The 23,230-nt window shown below is 32.2% G+C and overlaps 1 long non-coding RNA gene across 1 annotated transcript; it reads left to right on the top strand.

The window, feature by feature from the left end:
* Nucleotides 1–2,027: 2,027 nt before the first annotated feature.
* On the top strand, nt 2,028–2,970 carry LOC149144347 (uncharacterized). The gene is made up of 4 exons (XR_016265125.1): nt 2,028–2,088; nt 2,185–2,247; nt 2,387–2,417; nt 2,517–2,970. It is a non-coding gene; the product is annotated as an uncharacterized LOC149144347 (long non-coding RNA).
* The last annotated feature ends 20,260 nt before the right edge of the window (nt 2,971–23,230 follow it).

Raw genomic sequence — 23,230 nt, 5'->3', positions numbered from 1 at the left:
TCTCTCCTTCTCTCTCTCCCTCTTTCTCCCTCCATCTTTCTTTCTCTCTCTTTCTCTCTCTTACTCTTCTCTCCCTCTCTCACTTCTCTCTTTCTCACGCTCTCTTCATTCCTCCTCTCCCTCCCCTTCATTTTATCTCCATCTCTCCCTTTTCACTACCTCTACCTCTCGACCTCTATCAGTCTTTATGTCTTTGTTCTTCCTTCCATATATATCTAGAGTTAATATATATCATGATATATTAATATATATTATAATATAACAAATTGAATATTATATTACATTTAATATTGTATTAATACAAAGTTATTAAATTCAAGAATATTAATATTATAATTTATTAATATTACTATTATATTAATTATTAATATTAATATTGTATTAAATATTAATATTAATATTAGATTTATTGATGTTCTTACCTGGCATGATAACAAGATTTATAATAAAACTACATTAAATTAATATTTTCAAATATTACAATTTTGATGTGGAAATATTTGTCTTTAAAGATTTTATAATATATCCCTAGGATATGGTGTTTCCTTCTAAAGATTCATTTTACAAATATTTAGTCAAAAGAAATATTAAAATATTTTGGAGTAGGATTTTTATATTGTGTTGAATTAACCTTTTTCCATTAATTTAAGAAATGGTATCGGTTTTAGTAAAGAGTAAAGAAGCTTAAAGTTTTACCTAATTTGGAATTTTAGCGTGGTAAATTTTTTTGTTAAAGATAAATTTATGATCCATTCAAATTCAAGCATATGACTATTAAACCCATGTGATAATTTATTATCCATTCAAATTATATATCATAATAAGTAGTTATATTCTAATAATTAATCTTAATCTATTAATAAGATTAGAATTTATATATAATCTAAGGATTCAAGTCGTATATAATTTAATATTCAAGGTAATGTTTTGGTCAATATTAGGGAAAATTATTTTTATTATTTTTTGAGGACATGACATACTTACACATTGGGGTCATACTGGGTAGTAGAATGTGTCTCACAATGCAATCAATAATATTTTTTAAATGCTACATATCAATTTTATATTGAGAGTTAATGAGTTACACATTTCTCTCTTATGCGGATGTATTTGAATTTTCTTTTTATTTTGATTTTTTTTTTCTCTTACAATATTGAAATATTTCATTATGGTAAATGTAATACCTAACCATAATTAAAAAAAATAAATAATTACATATAAAAATACATATCATCTCTAATAACATACGAACTATAGTCTATACAAAATAATATTTTTTAAATGCTACATATCAATTTTATATTGAGAGTTAAAGAGTTACACATTTCTCTCTTATGGGGATATATTTTAATTTTCTTTTTCTTTTTTCATTTTTTTTCTCTTACAATATTGAAATATTTCATTATGGTAAATGTAACACCTAACCGTAATTTAAAAAAAAAAAAATTACATATAAAAATATATATCATATAATATGATAACATACGAACCATAGTCTATACAACTACGGTGTGAACAACATATATGCATACAACTACGGTGGGAACAACATATATGCAATCATTAAACATATTTATAATAAAGGTCAATGTCAGTACAAAAGTTGGTTTCATTTCACACTTTTTGAGGGAACGTAAATGTAAATTAAATGTACACGACCAAAAATTTTCACACTTTTTGAGGGAACGTAAATGTAAATTAAATGTACATGATCGAAAATCCACGAGGAATCCTCCAGGCTGACAGTGCATATTTATACCATTGGTACCTTACCGTATTGGCGCTTGACTTTGGTAACACGCAACGTGCTAAGATTTAAAGGGTTAATACACTTGTCCATTCATGCCAGCTGCTTTACTCCTCCATCGTTGATCTCGAGCCTTCGATCGGACGATGGGAAGTTGTTAGGGTTTATACCTCTAACTGAATCCTCGTGCTCGAACTCTGGAAACTTCATTGTCGCCTTTGTTCTTTCATTTGCTGCTGCTCTGCAACACGAAACTTTCCACTGGTTCCAGTTTGCGTTAATGGTTGAACTGGTGAGGACAGCAGAACCCTCAGAGCAGGTATACCCTACCCTGGAACCCAGTTACTAAGTTTTTTTCCATTTTTCAGGTTTCAATATTGTTTTCGTTTTCAGGGTTTCGGTTCAGCATGTTAAAAAAAACTCTCTCTGTTACGCAGGTATGGCCCAAGAGGCTTTGGCGATGGTGGGAGGACGACAACATCAAGACTTAATTGAATCAGGTAAGGTTTTCTGGTAAAGATTCTAGGGCGCCACTTCCTTTCGATTTTTGGTTTAAGGGATGAGGGCTTTCACCTCTAGTTCTTTTCACTTAACTCATTTCCAGCGAAGAACTGAGCCTTCGTTTGTTTTTTCAAGCAGACAAAGCAACAATGCCGAAACTCTGTTCCAGGTAAGACCCAATGCATACAAGATAATCAGTTTTGAATGAATACTGAGCAAGGGTTTCACCTCTGCCAACTCACGAGTTTTGTTTGTCCTCCGTTTACAGGTATACAATCTATTTAGGCAGTTTCATTACTCATTTTGCGGTCATGCAATTCAAAGGAACTTATCGAACCTCGGTTTATCTCTAGGTTGGAGTTGTTCTCTTGTTTATGGTTCTCGGTCGAGTTGTTTTACAGTTTTGGATGGGGTTTCTCCTGCATAGGCGATCTTATATTATGGATTACTGTTATGACTTAGCTATCTTAGTCTGTTGGTTGGTCAGCAAGCTCTGTCTATCGAGACATTTTCTTCTTTTAAACTGTGAGGTCGGAATAGCTAATATTACGCTCGGCTGTTGCCGACAGTGGTATTAAGAATCTATTCTCTGTTCTTTTGATGCGGAATGAATTGTAATATTTTCTCTGTTAAGATAAAAGACCAGGTATGCCTTCCAAAGGTTATCCCATAAATTTCGACTGTTTCAATGTTATCTATATACATGAAATGTTTTCCGGTTATTCAGGTTTCTTGAATGTCTGATTCATTCTCTTTAACCTTGGTGTATTAGTTTTCCGAACTATGTTTTTACAGAGATACTGCTTCAACTTGATGTAATACTCTTATGATAGGATTGTTAATCATCGTTTCAAACTGCTTGTTATTCTACTATTAAAGGCCTGGAATGAAAGGCATTCTGATGCCATTCGGTGTCTGTAGCGTATTAGCTGTCTGTCAGTCTTTTATTTCTATAATATTCTATTGCATTGTTCTTTTAGATGATAACTGTCAATACTTTCCGTTATTTATATAATGAGCTATATTTACCATCGGTTCTAAGATATGAATGATTGTAATTCAATATACGTTAATCATACGACACTGGAAATTATTCATTTCCTATTTTACACTAATAAATGTTTTGTACTTAAATAGCTTATACGTTCCTCACTGATCTAATAACTAATTTAAGGGCCACCACTGATCTAATAACTAAATTCAAGGCCATTGGTTCGATAATGTTGGACACCTAATCCTAAAGGGTTAGCGTGGAAGTTGAATGGACAAAGCAGTCCAAGAGACCTTGGGATCTGAATCCCAAGAGTCACCTATTGTACTATAAATGTACATCTTTTGTTAATAAAAATTGAACTCACTGATTTATCTTTCCTATTGTTTTCCTGTCCATGTGAGTTTAACATGGTATCAGAGCCGCTTGTTTTTCTGTGGCCTGTCCTGCACCTCTGCACATAATTCTGTGTCTAAGCTGCTCATACCTGACATGCTGCCTCTGCCATATAACGCATCTGTCTTCTGGGTCATTCTCTGCACCTCCCAGCGCTCTGTCCTCTGCGTGATTCTCTGCACCTCCTAGCGCTCTGTCCACTGCCAGCGCTCTGTCGTCTGGGTGATTCGCTGCTCTCCCTTCGACCATCAATTGAGAGCTACGTGTTGCAATCCACCTGAACGGAGATTTGGAATCTAGCCGCATTACTTCTCTGCGCTGAAATGGAGGCTGTGCATTCTTGTATCGTGGTTGGTGCACTCTCCGGGAAGTTTTTATTGTGAATATGGTGAATGACCGAGTATCTTGTTGATGAATGAGAATTAAAAGTTGTGGTGTAAACGATTTTTGGTTGGTTTTGTGACCTGTATATGGTGCAGTCTTTTACGTTCGAGCTATTATAAAGAGGCAATGATACATTATATCGAGTTGAATGGTATATATACACCTACGTTGCAACTGGTTTGTGATGTGCGTACAATTGGACTTCATTGTAAGATAGACCTTGCCGTGCTACGTTGAATAGTTGTTGTACTGGATTTTCAGTTTTCCGTGCACTGAAATTCATTTAAAAGCATTGTGTAAACATAAGTAACCGTTTTTGGGCCAAGGATGCAAAAAAAATCATTTATCCTGCTACTACGCAGGTGCTAAATTTAGTGAGACTAGCTTTGGTTCGACAGTGTTTTGGTAACGTGTTTCAAATATCCAAATATACATTCGGTAGTATTTATTGCCTTGTCTCCTCATGCACTGCGTTGTGGACGTTCTGCACTTGGGCATCATCACTCCGCCTTGAATTCGACAACGATACATAAGATACCAGAATCACAAGTATTAATGCACTTGGTTGTCTTTCTTCTTACGAGGCTAGCATTTCATTCCAAGTCGAAGACTTCTGTGGTAGTAGGTCTTCATATCTTCGAAATACTGCTACTGAGACTGCTTCAAACTTCGTTCTCTCCGCAGCAGAGCTTCAGGGCATTGCTCCTCGAGATTCAGCCACATCGTTATTATTTCTCTGCCCTTCTGGAAGAAATGTAGATTTTTCCCGCTCTCCTTCAATTTTTTCAGAATGACGTTGGCAGTAGCTCTTGCTCTCCACGCGGGGCTGAGAACTACGCCATCGCCTCCGGTTCGATCGCTTGCACCGTAATTCATCTGCCAAAGCGATTTCTGCGGTTGTTAAGTTCTGTGGGTACAGGATATTCTCTGTAATTTCAGAGCAAAGAAAGATAAAAAGGCCAGAGATTGTACTGTAATTTCAGAGCAAAGAAAGATAAAAAGGCCCGAGAGTGTAGTGTGGGCATTGTGATGCAACCTTTTTTTCTTTCTATTTATGGGTTTCAATATTTTGTTTTTGTAACTTGGAGGAACGATCGCGTTGTGAAAGATGGCGATGCCGCAACTGTGAAGAAGATCTCTCCCTGCTCTCTTTAAAATCAACTTCTTCTTTATTCTCCCATTTGTGCAGTATGAAGTAAGCTTCTTGTTTTACGCCGGGCATAGATATTTTTTCATCTGCCTTCTCAACTGCACAGTTCTCGTCTGTTGCATCAACATCATCAGTGCGCTCCGCAGATATCAATGTATATGCAGGATGAGGTTTTAAACTAAACAAGGCTTCACTTATGCGTGAAGGTCCCATAGAATAGCGGGCACCTGCTATTTCCAACCAGCCCTGGCGCATAGTCTGAGACAATGAATAGTAAAGTTTGATATAATCATCCGTGGAGTCCAAAAGCTGGATGAACTTCATATCGAGTAGTACCAAATAAGGACAGAGCTTCAGACTTCCGCTTTTGAACCTGAGAAACGGCTGCATTGGAGCTTGACTCTGAGCTTCCCTTGTCTTTTGATTCTCCCTTATCTTTATCAGCAGAAAGATTGATATCGGGGGAGTTTCTGTTATATCTTATAAGAAATTTCTGCATTTGCTCTAGGTTTTCAGGCATCTGAAAGTCTTGAATATTTGTATGGTTCCCTGTTATATTCTATTGCTGCAGTTTCAATTTCGAGTCGAAGTCCTCATGTGAATGATTGTAGCAGAACTCCTGTATCAGCGGGAGGGAATGTGTTTGAAAATGGCATTGTGAATGGTCCTATTAATGGTATTACGAAAAGGAATCCACCTCCTAACTGCTCAAATGCGAATGGAAATGGTAACCATGCCTAAATAAGACTGAACCGATTGAGTTTGGTGCTCTAAGTTTGAGTGATTGTTAGCATCAATTTTTCTTTGATATTGAAAGTAAGTGTTGCTTGCTCTCAAGCATTACAAAAGAGGTCCAAATCTACAATTTGCGGAACGTTCTGTACAGAAGATAGAGTGGGGCTGTGTGTTACATCAAAGATAAATTCTGGGCAGATTGCTAGTGTAAAGAAACCAAGTTTGAAGAGATATAGGGGCTGCAAATTAAGCTAAGCAACCAGCTCACCTCGCTGAGTTCATCTTCTTGATCTGAGCCGAATTATAAAGTGTTTGTACTTGGAGGAGCTCAAAACACAGTTACTTAATATATTGCTGCTGGCTGTTGGTATTCTGGGTCAATTTCTACCATATCAGAATGAGATTGTCACAATTTGGATGCCATTTAGAGACTATTTGTGTGGCTGTATATTCTTCTCATTAGCTGATACTGAAGTATTGATTTGAAGGATCCAAGCAAGTTTGCAGTTGCTGCTGCCCCAGTTGTAGAATTGTATTTAAAACTCATTATAGTTTCTGTTCCTTGATTCATTTGCTGCACATTTACAAAGGATTTTTCTGTGTCTTTGTACTGTGAGTGGTGTCACTTTTACTCATTGGGTCATAGTTGTAATCAGTGTTTTAAAGGGGTGTAATTTTGATAATGAAGAATATGCCTCGAATTACTGAAATATTAGAGTTCTTAAAAACTCTGATATATTCCTCTAATCATGAAACATTCCAAATCAGCAAAGGCTCTCTCTCAGAAATTCAGACATGTCTACAATATGCGCAAGAAAAAATTGATTTTTTGCAGCTTGAATCACAACTGCAGCAGGAAGAATTACAGCAGTGGAGTCATCATTCTGAACCTGTTTCTGTTCAGAACAATGAAGCAGACTCCCATAAACAGCAAGTCAATATTGTTCAAGTTCATTCAGATTCAGTACCCGATAAAGCAGCAAAGTTACATGCAGATGCAGAGGTTCAGTCTGCACTTCCCAAGCCCATCATCAGACCTTGGGAACAGCTTGTCCACAACAAGCACAGAACCGGTCTTGGATATGACAAGGACTTGTCCTTTCATATTCCAGACTATGCCAAGCCCATTGAGTTTCAGAGTGCTGGTTTCATTAATGACGGTTCACCTGCTCCTTATGACAGTTCAGCTTCAACTGTTCCAGACTCTGCCCCTCTTCCACAGCAACAACAACAACAGATCGTGAAATGCCAACACTGTGATCGAGTTGGCCATTTGAAAGATCACTGTTTTGATCTTCATCCATGTAAGCATTGTCATAAAACCAGCCATTCTTCACACAGATGCTTCAGAAACAAACATCCTGCAAGAACAAAGATTCATCTTGGATGGATCGCTTCTTGGCAATGGGCATCAACAGCGAAGAAGATATTCCAAACACATATCAGAACTTGTTCCAAAGTATTGAACAGTCTTGCAGTTGAGTTTTCTCCATCTTCTCACCTTGTATCTGACAGGGGGGGAAATGATGGTCATCTACAAGCTTCAAAGTCACATCAAGCGAGCCTGAGCCACAACCTGCCAAACCAGTTTTAGAGTTGCAGCCAGAGACAAAGATGCCCGTGAACACAGATTGAGAACACTTCCTCTAGCAGAAGACTCCAGCTTCTTGCCAGTTTTGGAAGAGTTCCAGGAATTGCATTAAGCATTCCAGAGTTGTTGGTTATCCTTAAACCATCACAGGTTCAGACTTCCCTTTTCAGGTTGAAGTTTTACCTTTTATGCGGGGTGAGACCTCCCTTTTATGGTTGAAGGTTTCCCTCTTTAAAACAATAGGATCACTTCCTCTAGCAGAAAATTTCAGTTTCTTGCCAGTATTGGAAGAGTTTCGGGAACTGCACTAAGCGTTCCAGTGTTGGTGGTCATCCTTAAACCACCACCCTTTTTACCAACATTTCATAGAGCACATTCAGCCTAGTGCTGCCATGCATTTTTTGCACATTTTGTATTACAGCTCTCTTCTTGGACTCATACATAACCCTTCGGATTAAGGGGGGAATGTTGGACACCTAATCCTAAAGGGTTAGCGTGGAAGTTGAATGGACAAAGCAGTCCAAGAGACCTTGGGATCTGAATCCCAAGAGTCACCTATTGTACTATAAATGTACATCTTTTGTTAATAAAAATTGAACTCACTGATTTATCTTTCCTATTGTTTTCCTGTCCATGTGAGTTTAACAGATAATAAGCTCTATGTTCTACTTTAATTAATTTCCTGTAATTATCATAAAATATCTATAATGAAACCTATAGTTCCTACACTAATAATTAGTTAGTTCTGCAGTCAAATAGTTCATATTCACAGAACATTAATAAATTTTCAAAGGTCTACTACCTTACTGTATTTGTTATGTTGTAATAGAACACGTATTCGAAAGGTCTCACCTCCCAACCACGAGTTTGGCAATCACGTCCAGACTCTCCCCCGAGCACCTTCTGTCTTACACACTAGCTTTTATCCAATTAGAGTCAGTACACGTCCACCTTCTGTCTTACACACTAGCTTTTATCCAATTACAGTCAGTACACGTCCACCTTCTGTCTTACACACTAGCTTTTATCCAATTACAGTCAGTACACATCCAGACTCTCCCCCGAACACCTTTTGTCTTACACACTAGCTTTTATCCAGTTACAGTCAGTACAGTGGCCTCAGGACTCCTGTCCAGCCTTAACTTTTGTACTCCTTTGATGACTGTGTTCAGCAACCTTCCTACTGGTCCTTTCTTCCAGTTCTAGGATGGTTCTTTTGCCTCTCTTACCCTCTCTATATTGCCTTTCTCAGGCAGAGGGTAACTGTTTCTTGGCAACTGTTTCCTTTAATAACAAAACAATTTTGTTTTAGTCTTGTTAAAGTAATGTTACTAAAATTTAGGTAATCTCAATGTATGGATCTGGTAATCCAATTTCAGTGAGTTAATATATAACATCATAATGTAATAAAAATTTACAAATTCATTAAGTAAAAATCAACTTAGTAGTCTCAACAGTTTTCTTTATGCAACTTGGGGTGTTACAGTAAATTAATATCAACAATTAATTAATTGAAAAAGAGGTCTCCGAATTAATCAACATTTTTAATCAAAATTATCTCTATATATATTAATTATAATCCATATTGTTTTAATTTTAGAGAAAGGAATTACATATCTCCTCTTATTAAACTATAAAAAATACCTTTTTAAAAATATTATAAGTAAAATTTATATATATATATATATGTATTCAATTATTGTATAAATCCAATAATACAATTTTAACCACAGTTATCAAATGCGTCAGAATCGGCGAAAAAAATATGGAAATTCGTGAGTTCGATTGGAATATCCAATAATTCGATAAAATTCGATCTGTTTTAGGATCATGTAACTGAAATTCATGGTCTATAGTTTTTAAGAAGGGAGGGGCTAGTTCCCAAGAGAAGCGATATGGGGCCCTCTTTTATTACATTATACTTGTCAGACGAGCTGAAAACCATCACATCATACATTGGAAATGGATCACATCATACATTCGCAATGGAACCAGCATACATCGCAGCAGCGAGAATCGAACGCGGTCGGGGAGTGAGATAGCCGACTGCCCTGACTGCCAGATCATGCACTCATGTGCATAATTCATGGTTTATAGTTGATGACAGGGAATTGTTAATTTGCATGTCTATGGTAAATGCAGTGACCCTAAACACAAAATAGATGTAAAATGGCAGCGGGATCCTAGTAGCTAGCATGTCATGCATCATTGGGAAATGATGACATTGAATCGAAATTCTTCATCATTCTATGATTTTATTGCTAACTACGAGGAAAATAATGAATGGTCTACCTGCCCGGATTGGATAAAGCTTATTGCTAACCTCTATTGGGTCCGCTGTTTATTTAAAAGTTAGGGTACTTTTTTCATAAAATTAGAATGCGGCAGATTGTGAAATGGAAATTAATTGTAAGTGGAGAAATTTTCATGGTTTTCAATTTTAGTGGCTTGAAAGTTAGGGATGGGGTAGATCTTGAAATGGAAAGTAATTGTAAGCAAAGAAATTTTTCTGGTTTTCAATTTTAGTGTTTTTTTAATGGTTTAACAAATCGAGGGAACAAAGAAATAAAATCTTGAAGTTAAGCTTTTATATATATTTATGACGAATAAGTTTTGAATATTTAATTTTTAAATATGTATTAATTACAAAAGGATAAATCTGAAACAGATGTAGTTTTGAATTTTAAATATTTTATATATGTTTATATATATTAAAAAATATTTTAGATAAGATGTCCGGTAGGATGTATTTTTGAGGTTTGAATATTTAAGTTTTAAATATATATTAATTAAAAAAAGATTTTAGATAAAGATTAAAGGGACCTAGTTTTATAGATTTTGAAGATAACATAAAAGTATGTTTGTGGTTTTGGTTGGTAAGTTTTAGTTTTAAAATTGTTTAAACTATTAAAAGCTATTTAAATTTCAAGATGAATAGGAAGAAAATAAACAAAAATATTAGTTATATGAAAAAAGTATATATATTTAAATGTTTAAGATCTATGGAGTCGAATTTTTTAGAATTGAAATTTTTTCATTAAAATTTTTATCGAATAATTCAAATTAGAATTTGAACTTGGTAACTATGATTTTAAGTGATATTAGTTCCTTGAAATATAATTTTGGAAACATAATAGATTACAAGTTATAAAAAAAAATTGATACTTATCAATTTCAACAATTTCCTATGGAGCAGTCTAACTATTATAGGTTTTTATCTTTTTGGCTCAAGAAATTGTGTATTTTTTATGTTTAAAATGTATTTTTGAATGCATAAATAGATTCAAAAAATCACAGAGGTGAAATTTGTCATTCAAAAAAATCTCTACTAGATTTCCATAAAATCAACTGTAAAGAAACCTCTACTAGATTTCAATAAATATGGCTACAAAAAAGTCAAAAATAAGTTCCATAATTAAACTACTCATTTTTAGTAAAAAAAATTAATTATTTTATTTAAATTAAAATATTATTATTATTATTGATTTACCCATCTTAAATTTCATAATTTACTTAATATTTTATAACATGCCTATAACCACTATTCTTTACAATTTACATAATATTTTATAACATGGGCGTTATAACCAACCTTAAATTTCGTAATTTACTTAATATTTTATAACATGCCTATAACCACTATTCTTTACAAATACTTTATTATTATTGTTATTTTTAAATTATAATTATTACATCAAAAAACAAAAATAACTAGTACTTGTTTTTTTTCTATTTTAAATCTATAACTCAAACTTTCACACATATAAAAAAAATAACAATATAAATATATAGACATATGTTTGATATTATTTTATGATTATATTTTTGTGGTAAGTACGTGCTCTACAACTCAATATAAGAAAAGATTTGTGAGTATAATGTAAAAATGTAAGAAAATAATATTTTATTGTGAAATTGTTATTAATAAAATTATTAACAATTTGTTTAGATAAAAAAAAAATAGTATTCAGTTCGGTATTGAGCATAATGTTGGGTGTGGGTTTAGATTGAAAATTTGATGAAAGGTGGCTTACATGTTTTAATGTGTATTTGAGATAGGTGGACCCAGTGTGAAATATTATGAAATGTGATCCATGAGGGGTGTTGAGTGTTGGAGCCTTCAATATGTGAGTTAGAGCTTCCTCCTAGTGGTAGCTGGTAAACTTGTTAGTGGAGTAGGTGCTTCCTGCTGGTAGGAGCTGGTAAACAAGATTAAGGGGTAATAGCTCCCTTCCAATGGGTGTTGGAGAACGTGTGGGGGTTGTAGCCTCCTGCAGGTGGGTGCCTGCATGATGGTAAGAATTTTCTCGAGTACAATATGTAATGAATATTTTATTTATCATAAAAGAAGAAGACAAAGATGACGAAAACAATGGTTTTCTCCCACATTAGGTTTCCACTTAAAATCTCAATATCCATATGTGTTGACGTTTTATCTTCTCTTTATTACTCATGTTTACTTCTTAAAAAATGGATAATCAAATAATGATGCATTGGTTAAAGATAAACATCTGATGGAACATATGAAAAATTAGTTATATGGATATACACAGTTTGCATTCACTAAAGTTGTGTACACACATGAGTTGTTTGAATAACAGTTGCATACAAAATTTTGAATATGAAATTGAAAGTTAAAGTGAATTAAAAAGATTAATTCACTTCCCTCCCCGCTCGTCGCACCCCTCCCACTACCACCATTCCCCCTTGGTATTTTTCCTAAAATCTCTTTCAAAATCTCTATTTGTACCTCCACATCTACTTCAGCTTCTCTATTTTGTACCCCCACATCTTCTTCAAGCTCTCTATTTGGTACTTCCACATATCCTTCAGGCTCTCTATTTGGTACTTCCACATTTATTTCAGCCTCTCTATTTTCCCTTAGTGCTCTCCTCTTGAATTGTAGTTTTTCATTTTTCTCTTTAAATCAGTTCTATCTCAATTGTACTTTTGTTTACAATTCCTTTGGTTTCCCATGTTCAAAAAATTACAAATCTAAAATATAATTTGAAAACAACACAAGCAAGTTCAAGTTTTTAATACTACAAATGATTCAAGACAAATTAAAATATATCAAAGAAAATTTATAATATATGCTACAATCAAATTCCACAAATTGCAAAATATAGTTTTCCTCATATCTCTCATAAAAATGGTGATTTATGATTATTCTAAAATAAATTTCAATATATATTCTTCTTTAAAAAAAATACATTTAACCTATCATTTTCCATAGGAAAAAATAATATATATTTTTTTCCATAAAAAATCATAATATTCATTTTTCATAGAAAAACAATAAAATAAGGCCCCTTTTCCCCTTATAAAAAAATAAATAAAAAATAATGTTTGTGCTTTTAGAAAAAAAACATTCAAAAGATCCTTTTCCATAGGAAAAAAATAACATTTATTTTCCATAGAAAAAATAACAATATTCAATTTCCATAGAAAAAAAAAAAAAAAAAAGCCTCTTCTCCCCTCCAAAGAAAAGGTATTTTTCCCATATAAAATAAAGTATCGTCCTTTTTATCCCTTGTAGAAAAAACAATGTTTACAACACCTTAATTAGATGTTTTTTCTTACTTTGCACTCCACACTCTGCACTTCACACTTCACACTTTGTAATTTTTTTGTCTTCAATGAAATATTTTGGCTGAGAATATATGCGATTCTTGGCCAAATTTTTTGTACATTGAATAGGTGGTTTTGGTTGATAAAATGATTGGGTCGACTAGAGGAGAGATTTTCTGCCAAATCTTTTAGTCGAGAGTTTGTCAATTTTTTGACAGAGAGTTTTCTTGGCACTAAATTTTCAGCCGATAGTTTTTTGAGAGGTGATATTCTCTACCAAAACTCTCAGCCAATAAATTTTTTGTTTTTTGGTTGAGAGTTTGTAAAGAACTAAACTTTCGGCAGAGAGTTGGGGCGGAGAAAGATTCTCTGCCCAAATTCTTGGCTGAAAGTTATTAATTTTATCATACGAGAGTTGGTTCAAAGAAAACTCTATGCACTTTACAGAAAATAGAGCTACAAAAAACTCTCGGATGGAAATTTGCGGTCAACCAAAATTAGGAAAAATTATGTAATTTTCAGGAAATGGCTACTTCAGAGGAGTCGAATCCCTACAAATTTAAGATTTAGCTGATGCATTTGGTACCATTAAATTCAACTCTGAATTTATTTTTGCATGATATAATTTTTATGAAGAATTGATATTTATTAATAATGGTATACTAAGTTATGTCACTACAGATTTTGAGACTTTTGAAAATTACTCGAAATGAAAAACCAATAACTTCAAAATCGAAACACCAAATCATTTGAAAATTCACCATGTTCTTCCTCTCTTATTCCTCTTCGAAACAATATGTTTAGTTGACTTATTGATAGTCACGTTAAAATGAAAATTGATGGATCAATGAATGTGTTGAAAACTTACCATTTTTTTGTCTTGCCCTATTTCATTAAATGATAAAACATAGTGATTTAATCTAAATATTCCCCAAAATAGTCCATGTTTGAGTGCAATCTATGTAAATTGTGATGATCTAATTTTTTTCCCAAAATGAATTACCATCCCTACAAACCACGGTGGGTCGTTAAGTCACTCATTATACTTTCTTGGAATTTTCAAGTATATGTACTTAGTAAACACCAAATTTTGCTAGCTATATGTCCATAAAAATAATAATAATATTATTAAAACAGTATGGAGGCAAGACAATTCTTTACAAATCTTGTTTTTACTGCAAAGCAAAATTCTCAAAGAAAATATGAGTTTCCAACAGTTGAAGTTGAAAAAACATAAAATTCAAAATTTTCTATGTCAAAAACAAGCTAAAAGTGTTTCCCATAATCAAATTTTCAGTGAGAAGTGTTGTACATAAACTATATTTCATCCTAGTTCTTCATATGCTTCTAATTATAACCCCTCAAAAGTTGTACCAAATTCCAATTGACTATTTTTGTTTTTCTATCTATTTAGGGACAGAATGTAGTAGACCTCTTCAATTTTGCATTCATATTCCCAGACAACATAGTCCAAAATGCACTAATAAATCTAGTTTCCCTCTAAAAAATGACACTACTTGTTATCCCAAAGTGCACCTAGACTTGTTCAAAGAACAATTTTGATGCTTCTTTCCCTTTGATATTCTTTCTATAAGGAATGAGAATTCACATATTTCTAAACCTACCAACACAAACAGGTAGCCATGTAATTTCTTAGTATTTGGTAAATCTCTCACAAAATCCATGGAAATGACTTCTCAAGGATGAGTAAGTATAGGTAAGGTGTGATGTAGACCATAGAAACTTTTAGGGGATAATATTCAGATGTGGGCTAATTTTCCATGATTTTTCCAAAAAAAGATTCGTCAATTTCCATTTTTTATAAATATGATTCGCCCAAATTTTATAATATAAAATTATTTTACCTTAAAAATCATGAATATTATATAAAGAGTATATATAAAATCATTATCAATTTAAATAATTTTAAAAATACATCAATAAAATTTTTATACTTTGCATATTAGGGACTAGTGAGATTCGCCAATGTTTTTAAACTTCAAGATAATTTTTCATCCTTAAAGTTTTCCCTGATATAGACTATTGTTCTTATTGGTACAAAAAAATATGGTTCCTCTATTTTACCTACCTACAACTTCTTACATCTTTAGATAGTACACATACCTCTACAAATTGGAAATTATCTTCCAAACACAAAAATTCCATGCAACCTTTGAGGTGTTAGCCTCTCCAATCAACTGTATTTTCTCACCTTTAGGAAGAGATATCTTATCTAGCATATATAGTAATCCATTCTAGGATATGCTAGCCAACTATGTTGTTACCATAATCCACATAAATTTGGCCCTATATCTATCAATACACCTTCTTGAAATCTTCATCCTCTATATATGCCTCTATGTATGCATTATAGGTGAAATGTTCCATGTGCATCAAAGTTCCCAAAACAATGATTTCTGATGCAGGTGGCATTGAAAGCATGTTGGATAAATTATTTGTGCTACCGTAGTTGTACTTAATCACTAAATGGAACTGTTGTAAAAACATATCCACTTGTAATACCTGGTCTATTGTAACTTAATTTGAATTTAAAATACTCTAGTAGTTGTTAATCTATGTGGATTACTATCTCCTTTCCCTCCAAGTAGCATTTCCAAGTTTTGACAGGTTGCACCAATGCATTGATCTCCTTGTTCTAGGTAGGGTAGTTTAGAACTACCCCATAAAACACTTCATAATGGTAGCATGAAAACCTTCATCCCTACATTAATACTACTCCAATATCATACATACTCGTATCTATCTCCTCTTTTAATGGATGTCACAAGTTTGGTAATGAAATAACTAGTTCTTGACTAATTTTCGTCCTCAACTCTTAAAAGGTATTTTGTTGACGCTTCCCCCATTTAATTTATTTCCACTCACTATTAAGGCATGGAGTGGTGTAGCTAATGTTATAAATGAGGCTATGAATTTCCTCGGGTATTGTATTACCCCAACAAAACTCTTGAGGTTAGAACCATTTGTAGGCATTGACCACTTCATGATGGCCTCCATCTTGGCACAATCTACCTTGAGCTCCCCTACACCAATTGCATAGCCTAAATACACCAAAGGATACTATGCAAATTCACATTTCTAAAGTTTTTCCAATAGTCGGTGCTTCTTTGAACTCTATTGCACCTACATCAATTGTGATATGTGCTCGTTCTAGATAGCACTATAAATTAATATATCGTCTAATAAAGAAAACTAAATCTAGATAATGTCACAATACATCATGCATTAATCTCATGAATGTCGCTTGTGCATAACATAGACAAGAAATCGTGACTAACCACTCATACAAACCTTGTCTATTTTTCAGCAAAGTTACCATTTTAATGAGAATTATATACTCAAAATGACAACTCTAGCCCCAAAAACTCCTATTTTGGCACAAAACACAGGAAAAAATTCCCCAAAATAAAAAAGTGGGGATGTTGTGTCACCTTTTTTTAAAGTTAAAATTCCAACAAATTTTAGCCATGGTAATAAAATTCAAAATCATGATTATGAAAATTCTTAAAGTTCCAATAATTATCAATCATGGCTTTGAAGACCAAACATCATGAGTATGAAAAAACATTTGAATTCTTACATTTTTCAACAATGGAATTAAAACCAAATATCATGAGTACAAAAAGCCTTAAAAATTTAACATTTTTCAATCATGACATTAAAGCCCTGTTGATGCCTCGAAATTCGCTGCAACAACATTTAGGGATGACCCCCCGGTCTGAATCTTGAGGCAGCTCCTTTTCCGTTTGGAATGGTGGTTCTGACTAGTTTAACTAGGTCCATTTGACTTCTCTCCATCTCCAATGGCTTACAATATGACTTTCATCTACCAATGGAGAAGAGACATCATATCAAATTTCTTCTTGATTAGGCAAGAAAGTGATCCTTAAGTTGATCTAGAGCTTAGCCAAGCCATAACTAAAGTTTGTCTCTTTGTGAAGAGGACTTTTAGGAATTTAGAATTAAATCTATATGCAAAGTTATTCTAAAATGAAAGTAAAAGGAACTAAATCCTAATCTTATCTCAATTAGACAGATATAGATCTAACCCAACCGAGAGAAAGATATTTAAATGATTGGAATTTAAAAATGTCTGGCTTATAATGAATATGAAGCTAATGAAGTAGGTCAATTAACTGAATTATGAATACAAAAACACATTATATTCGGAGACCTCTTAACTGAAACAAGAAACCAATAATATTTAGGAAGTAGTTCACAAAATGATATTGATTGTTAAATCAGTGATTCGAATAATTAAACAATAATGTGAGGAAATAGTTCACAACATACCATTATTTGTTAAATCAATATTAAAATATAAATTTATAAGTAAATACTTACTCAGAAATCATAATTCAACCCATAAGAGCATAAATAAATAATAATATAAGATTGAGACAAATTACTCATACTGACAATAGTGCACAAATATGAATAAAATGACACATTCCTGCCATAATAAAATGAAACTAGTATTTAAAACAATAGTATTAGAAATGCCAATTTATTTAATCCATTTCTTTGGCTTTAGTCTCCAAAGATTCTCTGCAATTTTTAAACTTTTGTTGTTACAAAAAGAGCTGCAGTAGTGCAAGCTTTGTTCTCGATACATAATTCAGAATGCAAAAGAAAAATCCTCAATAATCCCCAGATCTAAGATTTTCTCTCCTCTCACCTACAACTCTAAATCCCTATTACGGTAGTGCTTTTAGAATTCCAGAATTGCAGAGGAAAGAAGTCCTTGATACATTCTACAAACTTTTATTTAGAATATTTACAAAAGAATTATCAACAAGAAAATTTGTTGAAGAATAAATCTGCTCCATCAATTTTCATTGGCTCAAAATTTTATTTTTTTCTGGAACATTCTCATTGATTTAGATCTTCTTCTCCTCATCCCTTCAAATGATTTCCTGCAAAAACAAATCAAAACTAAATTAAAAAGGAAAAAATAAAATCAAAATACCAAATCTGGAATTCAAACAAACCAATCAAAACTTAATTACATAATTAAAATAAATAAATATGAGTTTTCTATTGTTGTCTATAAATATTTAATTGGTCAAGGAGAACATAGGTGAATGGATCTGCACTCAGAAAAAGTTGTGGGCGAATGAAAATGTAAAAAATTAAACTTAAAAATTAGTTTTGCTAAAAATTCAGAGTTTGATTTTCTGCTAGATTTTAGACCCAATAAATTATCAAATATGGAAATGAAACTACTTCAAAAATATTCTTCATAATTTTATCTTTTCAATGAGTAATCCTAGGCCTCATTTGGCTAAGTAAACCTTCATTTATGAGCTTTTAAATTTAATCAGTCAAAACTGTCAGAATTCTGGAATTTCTGTTACTTAGACCAAAAATCATAATTTTTTAGTTAAATTCTAATTTTAAATTAAATTGTTAGTATTAATTAATTAATTCTAATTAGTTATAACTACATTATTAAATCTAATTAATTATAATTAATTTGTACCATCAATTTTTTTTATGATGCACCTTTAAGATGCAAGAAATGAAGTTGCCTCTTAAAACCAACTTGTTTGTGTTCAGAATAGGCTAAGGATGCAATCTCCTCAAAAGAGCATATAACAATATATGGATATCTATCTCGCCCAAAGGTAGAGTCTCCAGCGTATTTTTATCATTAATCTCAATTAATTATAAAAATAATTGTAAATAGAAATTATTTAACATAAAATAATTTAAAATATTATTATAATCATATTATATTATAATAAAAATATAGCATAATATATTTAGTATTAAAACCAAATCATATTAATTTAAAAGTTGAAATAAAAACACAAACCAAACGTATGTATATGTAATATGAATGAGGGAAGAGGGAATTAATAGAGGGAGAGGAGGGAGTTACGTGAGGTTATGGAGGAGTGAGGTGAGGCCACGGTGTCGGGAAGTAGAAGGAGATGATTTGAACTTTATGTTAAATCAAAGAAACTCTATTGTATAAATTTCTATCGTATAGTAAATTGTGAATATTAATGTGAATGTATAAAAAAATTACGATATGTGTATAAAAATTGTTTTGGAAATTTTAAATCGGTTATTTTAGTTGGGAGATTTTGGAAGAGAGGATTTGATGAAAAGTGGGGCTTACATGGAATTAACAATTTTACAAATTGAACTAGAGCCATTTTGCAATTTTTAGATTTTAGGCTTGGGAATTTGTTTTAAAATAATACATTGTAGTAAATTATCGAGATCTCGAAACACATTTTTCAAATATCGTACAATTTAGCTGGGTCATTTTGTAGCACTGTTAATGAAAAATAAAAAATAAAATAATAAATATTAACTAAAAATTAATATTTACAATGAATGACTATTGAACTTAATTAATTACAAAAATTGAAATATTATACGTTTATTTACATTCCTTTTTTAGTCGAGGCAACAAAAATGATCAATCTTCAAAGTAGTGTCATTTACAAATCGGTAGACCAAATTAGGTGAAACAAGTATCAATGGAAAGCTAGTGAAAACTTGAATTCAATGAAACAATCAAAATAGAAATCTAACAAAAGTAAAAAAGGCAAAAATTTAAGATAATTAACTTAATGAAAATCATAAAAAGGTGTTGCCAAAAAGTTAATGTAAATGGTCCTCATTGTTTGAAGTAATGGGGAATGTTGGGTTTTCCCTACAATAATGGTGATACACTGGGAAGAACCAGTTATCTTAGGTTAAAAATAATAAATTTTAATTTACCCAAAGATTAAAATAATGGAGTTCAAGAAATCGTCTAACAATAAAACATTTCCATAGGTCCCACATAAATAGATTAAGCAATATGAGTTTGTAAAGATAAGTAGTCAAAACAGATTCAAATAAAATTCATGAATCCAAATTTGGGAAAATTTATTTTAAAACTACTTCGTACGAAAAATAGAAGAAGGTACATATAGGAGTTTTCGATAAAGCATATATTCATTTTATGATTGTCTCTGACATCGCTTCGCTGCCAATGAGCATGAACAGTACCTCATCGAAGTTGTCTTTTATGCCATACAATCCTAATTCCACTGCAGCGAGTGTTTATGACCCCAACGGATTTACTTGTATTTCACATGCTTTGTCTTTTAACCATCCTTCTCATAAGCACATTTTGCAAGCTTTCAGTTTATGATGTATTTGAGTGAAAGAGTTGGGATGATAATAGATATTTATGTTTAATGGACATAATACTTTTATAATGTTTACTCCAAATTCTTTCCCTAGAACTATCAATCAGAGGCTTTTATGTGGTGAGATGGGAGTGATTCGTTGTATTAAACTCAAATCAACTTTTTCCTTGAAAAATTAAACTCAATCACTTAGAAAGGATGTGTGTTTCTCCATGAAAAAGTTTTAAATAAATATGGTTTTATGGTTCCATAAAGATATGTCTTTAATGATGAATGAAATTCACTTATATAGATAGAGTTCAAAGATTTCCCATGTATGCTAATCATTGTCGGGCGAGGAAAAAAGCCTTTCACATAAATCATGGTAGAGTCACCAAAATCAAATCAAAACCAAAAGGAAAAGGAAAATAATTCTTAAACTAAAGTAAGAAAAGAAATCAGCAAACAAAAATAAAATTGAAAGAAGCAAAAACTGAAAGAAAAAACCAAATTTAAAAGATAAACTCCAACAAGACTACTTATACAAATGTATCAATCAAAAGAGATTAAAGAAAATAAGCATATGTATGTTCCTTCCTATCTTGATTTTTTTTTTTTTTATCTTGCAGAGTTATAAGAAATTAGGCTCTCAAAATGGAGAGGGTGAATAGCAATGATGATAGATAATATGCTAAATGAGAATTCTCTGTTTGCTAAAAACTTTCTGTTTTGAAGCAAAACCTGCAAAAAGAATCTTAACCATTTTCTGATAAAAGTAATGCTTAAAGAAATGGTCAAGAGGTTCGGAAACTCCCCAATTTAGCTAATTTGATGAGGATCATTACTGCTTCTTTCAAGAATATCAAAGCAAACTGAACAAAAGAGAATGAACTTCAAAACTGATCTAGTAGAGGTGTTAAAAGTTCATGAAAATCTCAAAAAGACAAAGTTTAAGATCAACAAAAATTAAAAAAGAAACTGAGAACAAAAGTAAACTAATGAAAATAAATGAAAGTGGGCACATGAAACTTACCGTTGGAAAATTGCATTTAATATTACTTGAGACGTATCATTTTCTTCCAACAAAAGATAACTTCTTCCTTTAATTAAAATTAAAAGCATGAACAGATTTTATTGACCCAAAATCATTATTTATTAAATCTAATCTAAAGCAAGAAGTAAACTCGAAATCAATGTTTCATGTTCAAGAAACCGAAAATAAACCAAATCCATCAGAAATAAGAATGAATATATGCTTCTTAATGAATCACAACGATAAATGTTCTCATAATATTATACGTTTTATATCAACTCTATGATTTTCATAATTTGTTCAGAATCAAGACCAAATCCAAGACAATGTAAAACAGAAGAATAAATGGAGAGGCCTTGAATTTCAAATATTAAATTTAGATTCATATATTAAAACCAAAATATAAGAGAAGTCAAAAATGATTTATTCATGTTCCAAAGTTCTTATCAATTGATTCATTATCCAGGAGTGCCTTAAAGCATTTTACGCAGGACAATGCTTCATCGAATAGTTTGTATCACACGTTTCTTTGCCACACATAATTTCCAAGTTGTGAGATTCACCTTTGTTAAGATGAGATTGAGTGTTATATAACAGTGAGAATATAATTACAGAGAGGCATATACTGGATTTTATCACATCGGAAGATGTCAAGACAAGGCGTCATTTGAGTTTTGTGATGCGATACAAGTGTTGCGATAGGGGCGTTGCGATATGAGCATATGTAATAAAAAACTGTGATGAAGCGATTGAGATATCAGATAATGGTCATATTGGGAGATTGGAGTTGTTAATCAAAAGAAAACACCAAACTTATTCTTGTGATAGCAAGAATGTCCTAGATGAAATGGCACATTAGTGGGACCAACTTGGTATTTATAAGAGATCAACGATTGGAAGTTTTGAGTACAAGATTCAATATTATTGATACACTGATGTGCAATAAAATACATAACCGATAGTTCTATCATGCGGATTTAATTTCATGTCAGATCTGGGGCATTGGAACCTTTAAATATATGCACTACCAAAATTGTGATTTATGAATGGATGTGATATCTTTCAGAAATGAATTTAGATGTCGTATCGGGTCCATGGTTGTGTGGACATCGTAATATTGGTGAAGTCAACTATCAGAGATTTGTGATTCAAGATATTGGAGATATGCTCAATTGAAAACCTCTGATATGCGAAATGCGATATGAGACGTGGCATTATGTGGGGCGAACAACTTCTTTGAGTATTCAATGAAAAAATAAAGTTACCGACTTAACTTTGCCTTTTAAAAACCATTTTAATAATTTAATTAACTATCAAGAGTATTCAATTGGAGAAAGATGTTAACGAAACTTTCTTATGAGGAGAGTTGCAATTTTGTAATGATCTGATATGAACCTTCTAGTAATGTATTAAAATTTTATTGGCATTTCAATGAATATAAGCAAAATTAGAAGAGTGCACAAACTCGGATGAAACGATAAGTACTTCCCTGAACATGAAACATATTTAGAAAAGGTCTAGTTTCTTTCTTATCTTAAGTCTCCATAATCAAGTCGATGAAGACCTGTAAAAGAAACAAAACAAAAATAAGAAATAACCTTTGAAAAAGTAAAATTAACAATAGATGACGATGAACATGTAAACACATACCTAGAAGAAAATTGACTATAAATTTTACCTCATGAATCTTCAATTTCTTCCATGTTTAGTATCATCTACTCATTTGATCTAAAAATTCTAAGTAATGAGTTTTCATATTGCATCCACCTCAAATTTATATCGGAAGACAAGAGTGGTGAAAATGAGCTCTTTTTCATAAATACTTGTGAATCAAAAAATTGTCAAGCTATAGCAAATTCTTGGAATTTCTTAATGTATGATCAATTTTGCAAAACAAGACAATTAAGGGTTTCATAAATATGTATGATCTGAATTTTCAAGAGCTTCTAAAATGTACTAAGTCGTTTTTTCAAAAAT

The sequence above is a fragment of the Pinus tabuliformis genome, chromosome X, assembly GCF_031772625.1.
Source record: "Pinus tabuliformis cultivar Carrire ecotype Pingquan chromosome X, CPIR1, whole genome shotgun sequence".
NCBI classification, from domain to species: Eukaryota; Viridiplantae; Streptophyta; class Pinopsida; order Pinales; family Pinaceae; genus Pinus; species Pinus tabuliformis.
The sequence above is the reverse complement of the archived record's forward strand: the minus strand, read 5'-3'. Positions and strand labels throughout refer to the sequence as shown.